We start from the raw sequence: 6,384 nt of genomic DNA on the forward strand, positions 1-6,384 counted from the left end.
AACCTTATAAACGAATTAAATTAGAGAGAGAAAATTAGAATCATAGGAAAATTAGAGAGAAAAAATTAGAATCCGTGTGATTTGTGCATATAGCGCCGATAACTGCATATCTCGTCATTTATTGAGTTACGTTGTAGTCTTCCATGTCTTATCTGAAAAAGAACAAACGAGTTTCGAAAAGATGTAGCCACACAAACGCACGTCCTCAACTATCGTACGCACCCTGTATATGTATGCATGTGTGTGGAATTTTTCGCACTAATGCGGAAAAATCATTTGATGAACGTAGGTAGCTGGGAACAAAGGTGTTAAGCGTTGATTGTGGGGATCAGTGATTTCGAAAGCAGCAAATCTCACAATCACATTTCGTTTTTATTGCTGTACACTTTCGGCGGCCACTTTTATTGCTGCACCTAGGAGCTGCAGTATTTTCCCTTTTTGCCGTTGTTATTTAATTCTATTGCCAATACTCATAAGCCGCTCAAATTTCACACAAATTCAGTTCATGCAACACTATTGAAATTTTTTACCACACCAACGGCGACCTTTATATTTTTGCAGCTTAGCGATAAATCTCTAAATTTTTGCCCCAGGCATTCAATTCAATAGCTACTTTTATTTCAGTTTCTCTCCCTAAACGAAATGCATTTTTCCCAAACACAATTCCTACACTTGAAAACATTGTAAACTGCTCGTAAATTCATTGTTTTACAGCTATTATGGGTGTGTCAAATAACTGTAAAACACATATGAACACACGATATGTGCGTACATATTCGCAATTAAGGTACTCGGCAGAGGAAACCAAAACTAGTTCATCGAAATTTCTGGTCCAGAAATAGTATGGATTTCACGAATTACGAGCCACTTTGCTGATAATTTAGCTTTAGAGCGGGACGGTGTCAAAGCTGAAAAGAAAAAGCGATCAAGTGAAAGTTTATACCTCCCATAACCAAGTCTTAGAAGAATTTTTAACATACGGATCTAGGTTTTTTATATGTATTTAAAGTTTGTCATTTTTTAAATATCGGCTGTTTTTTAGCTGCATGGAAACTATCGATATCGATAACAGCTGAGAATGGCACACTGTGGTGACATTTCTATTTAGTAAGGCTAGACAAGTTATCATGAATCGTTGAACACCCGAACAACGTTTCCAAATTGTGGAAATCCGCTTTGAAAAAATAAATCTCTTCGCGAAGTTCATAGTGCACTGGCGGCATCATCGATCCGTATTTCTTTCGAAATGAGGAAGCAGTTGTCATGACGGGGAATGGCGAGCGCTATCGAGCCATGCTGACTGAATTGTTGATTCCAAAAATTAACCATGACGTCATGTGGTTCCAGCGCAACTTACTATACAGCGCGCCTAACAATCGGTTTATTGCAATATTCAAGTCACCATTGTCGAAATACGGCCAGATTTTTGGAAGAAGTAGTCACTAACTCGTAGCCGCGGCGGATTCTTATACCAGATTATAATAATAAAAATTTTATTCCAACAATATTTCTGTTTTGTATTATAATTTTGAGTTCTTCCGATACTTGTACAGGAAAAATTGTGTAAAATTCGGTAAAATAATGTCTCTTTTTCAGGTATCCTTCGGGATTTCATTTACAAATCTTTTTTGCTACTTCTTTCGTACTTTCATATAATAATTTGCTTTTGTATTATTATTTTTGAATTAAAAAATAATTTTTCCTACAAAAAACATTTATTTTTGCATAAAACATTTAACACAAAAATTTGCTATTCATAATGCTATTTTTTTGTAATAAAAATCTTCCAGCGTAAGACATCAAAAGAAATTAGTTCCCAGTTTTGAATACTAAAATAAAAATTATAATAAAAAAGTAATGCGAGAAGCAAGTTTTAGGTAAAAATAAGCACCAAAGATTCCACGACCCCAGAAAGAGTAAGATATCATTACATAACTTAACATAAATGAAAATAACTTGACCGAATTATATTAAATTTTCCATATACATATACATAGAAGCAAAAAGAAACCAGATAGGTTAAAAACTATTTTGGAATTTTTTTATAGGCTCTCTCTCATTGGCTTTTGATTTAAACTAATACGTAGAATCTTAGTGCACTGCCATTAAAGTCTGGCGGATGTCGGACTGCGGCAGAAATATGCTCTGTACCATCTTTATACTTATAAATAAAATGCGTAAAGTGGTAATCTATGATGCCATTTGAAGCCCTTATGAATTGTGCCGCGTAATTAGCCCTAACAAGACTCGTAGCTCACTACTTCTCTGTCTGAGAAAGACTTTTACTACCAGCCTGTCAAACCTTTTTAGGACACACTTGGTTGTTTTGCAGGTATCAGTACTGCACCGATAGTCCTCCGGGCTTATATTACACGGGCTTCCGCTTTAACACTTTAAGGAGCCGCAATTTGCCATTTCATCAGCCAAGTCAATACTTTTAACACAACAGTTCAAGACATAAGTGTCCCGGCAACAGCATAAGTTCAAGCTCATTCCGCCTATACACAGAATTTAGCTTCTACTTACATTTGTGTGAAATTTTTGAAGAGGTGCGTGCGGTTTCTTATAATAACTTAGCTGTCACTGCAAACCGATTTAAGGGGTTAGTCTACTTTGTCACTTTAAAATTTTTCAATTTTTTTTTTTTTGCATAATTTGAAAGTATATATATCCAGAAATATTGTGTAAAAATTTTAAGAAAATCCGAGCACTCTAACTATTTTTTTTTTACCTGAACATCATTTCGTCTACCTGCGCGTATAGCGTGCATTAAAAACTTTAAACGCGTTTTTCTCAAAACAACGTTTTCAAAATCTAGCTCCACTGTATCTCAAAAACTAATCAACCGATTTTCATAAAATTTGGATCACCTATTCTAGACATAATTTGCACCAAATTGACGCTCGGGGGTTTTGAAATTTTAAATTTTTACTATATATTTTTTTTAAATATGCGAAAAAAAAACCGTTCTATCAAAAATTTTCCATTTTTATCAGCCATTTTTTTTGTCTTCATTAAAACCTAATATCCGAGGGTCATTTTGTAGCCAGTATCTTACTGAATCTGAAACATTTTGATTTTTTTGTTTCAGACAAGCCGTTCTTGAGTTCTGATGGAGCTGCCTCACCAACCCATGTTTGAGACGTTACGCTTCACTGCTATTTTTTTACTAAAAATACTATAAAATTGAATAAAAAAAAATTTATTTCTGAATTTTAAGACTTTATTTAATAAATCAAACAAATTTTATATTACTATCATTTATAGTTTTCTCAAAAAAAAAATCACGAATATAGCCTTTTTTTCGAGTCTCCAAAGTAGACTGACCCCTTAAATAAATCTCCACCTTTCGCCAATTATCTAGTCGTCTGCTACTTTAATTATCGTAAAGACTTCCGACTGAAAGACCGTTGCCATTATACCTAAAGTAATAAACCATCTGAAGTTATTATCCAAATGCCATCCCGCTCCATTACCATTTTCAGTCTTGGAGATTCAGCTTGCAGATGAGAAATCGCTCTATAACTTCTGCCCTCTCATAATATCGAATCCTTTTATTATGTGTCGTATTTTATGGCTTAAGAGGTAAACTCTATACTTGTCTCTATCGAGTGCATCAAAATTTGCACTTGAATGCGGTCATCCAATGTGTTTTTGTTTTACATTTTTTATATTAAAAACTACCCTATTCGGGTCTGTTTTGCCGCCGTTATTCGGATGCCTCGTATCGACGCTTCGCTTCTGCTTGCCTGAGACACTCGTGAAATAATGCCAATTTCATAACAATTTCTGTGCTCGCTTTATATTTAGCATAAGACTAATCACTTTTTGTAGACTTGGTGCTTATTTGTAAGTATTTTCTCGGTAAAGCGTAGTCAAAAGAATAATACCTGATTTTCAGTTTCATAAACATCACACTCTGAACACATCATTTTGACCGATGCGGTTTAGGTATCTGCTGTAATACCCCATCCTGCCAGAAACTGCGTTAAATAGAAGCTCTTCATTCCTTTCAGTTTTGTTTTAATGATTCGACTAAAGATGTGTGGCCCAGTCGAAATTTTGTAGTCTGTACTAGTGAAAGAATATCTACTAAGATTAAGGCCAATGGGAATTTGCTGTTAAAAAAGAAAACAGAAAAAAAAGTTAATATGAAATATTTTTTGATACTAACTTGTAAAATAATATCAATATAAAATGTTATAATATTAACACAATTAATACAAAATATTTTTTCACATTAACTTTTATTCCAAAATTAATTTTCCTAAACATATTCTTATTCTAATTTTTTTACACATTGTTTTTTGAAAACCTTATATTTTTTAATTAATATTTCTGAACATTCTTGTTTTGTGAAATTTTAGACACAATTGTCTTCAAAATTAATTTTATTAACATTTTGTTTGAAGATTAATTTTTTTAAACATAATTTTAATTTTTTTCAAAATAAATTTTTCTTAACGTATTTTTTACAATTTTTTTTGCACATATTTTTAAAACTAATTTTTCACAACATTCTTTCAAAATTAACTTTTCCAGATAATTTTTTTTAAATTAATTTTTCTGAAGATTTTGGAAAATATATTTTTCGAAACAGCGTTATTTTAAAAATTTTTCCACATGATTTTTAAAAAATAATTTTTTTTTTAAATTACTATTTTTGGTTAAAACAAATTATAAGTACTTAAATTTTTTATATTTTAAAGAGGAAAGAAAATTTTAGTCCGTCATTTTTTTAGGTTTTGAGCGGAACAAGCTGAGTCAGTTTTCTAACTGTTGCTGCATTCTTGCTACTCGTACTCAGTCCACCAAGGATTTAACGCATTCCTAATAGCGCACCCTACATCTCTGACGCTTTATAAATATATTTAAGTTATTGTTGTAAATTATTAAATATATTAATTTTGAATACAATCATTTGTAGAACAAAATAAAATAGATTTGCTCTTCGTAAAAATTCAAACCCGTATTGGTGCGCTGATGCTCTACTCTAAGTATGATACATACATATTAGGGCGGGTCGATTTAAAAATCGCTCATTGGTCTGTGAAAATCGTATTCTAAGCCTCAAAATAAGAAACTTTGCCAAGGAACCATACCTCTAAAACGAGTTCTGATGTCCCCCAATTTGGGTCGAACGAAAAATCCCACTTTGACCCATTTAGAGTGCTCCAATCGAGTCCAAATGTATGACCGACCCCCACTAACTTTGGACGGCCGATCCACCCATGCCAGTGGCACACCCCTGGAACTCCCCTGGGGCGTTGCCCATACAATTATTTCAAAATATCACCATTTTTGGCCTTTACATGAGAAAAGAAACTAAAAAGTTCGACCCAAATTGGGGGACATCAGAATTCGTTTTAGAGGTATGGTTCCTTCGGCAAAGTTTCGTATTTTGATCCCTAGAATATGATTTTCACAGAGCAATGGGCGATTTTTTTGCCTCCCCACAAATCAACCCGGCCTACTAAGTATGATACATATGGTATATATATACTTATGTAGGTACGTGTAAGTACGAGTACATACATTTTCTATAACGGCAGCAGGGCGAACTAAAAAAATCAAACTACTCCTCAGTGTAGAATACTAGTTCCGAATTATCGAAAAAGAGACACAGAGAATACTGGATCTTCTCTAAAGTCGTATTTAATAGATATTAGTCCGAAACTAACGAAAAGGGGATGAATCGGGCGTCATTACCAGTTGCTTATATGGAAAGAAAACTACTTATGGTCCTAAACTCACCAGAAGCTTACCAGTTTGGACTAGTAAATCTCCTAACAGGGTACCTACCAGCTTTTACTTTTTTTACATGGATAGTACGTAGATATAATAGCTATTAAGCCCTACGCAGTGCCACACAATGCGTTTGGCTTAATAAGTAAAAAAAATACTTCAGTCTCTAACTCTTCCACTTCCTTGGATTTTCTTATAAGTCATAAATATTAGCTCTCAATATTTCCAGATTTCGAGGGAAAAGAAAAGAAACTAAACTTGACTAAACACCACTGTTAAATACAAATGAGTTGCTGTTTAAATTTATCGCCACCAAACATCCGCCTAATATTGACTTTTATGGCTGCTAGAATATGATGCCTGCCTCGCTGTAATGAGTGTGTGCGGCATAATACTTACATAATACAACGAAAGCGTTGAAAAGTTAAGAAGTCGCAGAATTACTAAATAAGGAAAATAGCAGGAGAAGGCTGGTGAGGTTTTACAAGTACATACATATGTATAGAGCTAAATTTTGTGCAAGGAACATTAATTTATTAAATAATTTGATCGCTTTATTTTTCGTCAAAATTTGCGCACGAAGTAAAGAGTGAGATGCTTCCTAACTTAAGAAAGTGGTCAATACATAATTCCGTATAT

The sequence above is a fragment of the Anastrepha obliqua genome, chromosome 5 (genome assembly GCF_027943255.1).
Source record: "Anastrepha obliqua isolate idAnaObli1 chromosome 5, idAnaObli1_1.0, whole genome shotgun sequence".
NCBI lineage: Eukaryota > Metazoa > Arthropoda > Insecta > Diptera > Tephritidae > Anastrepha > Anastrepha obliqua.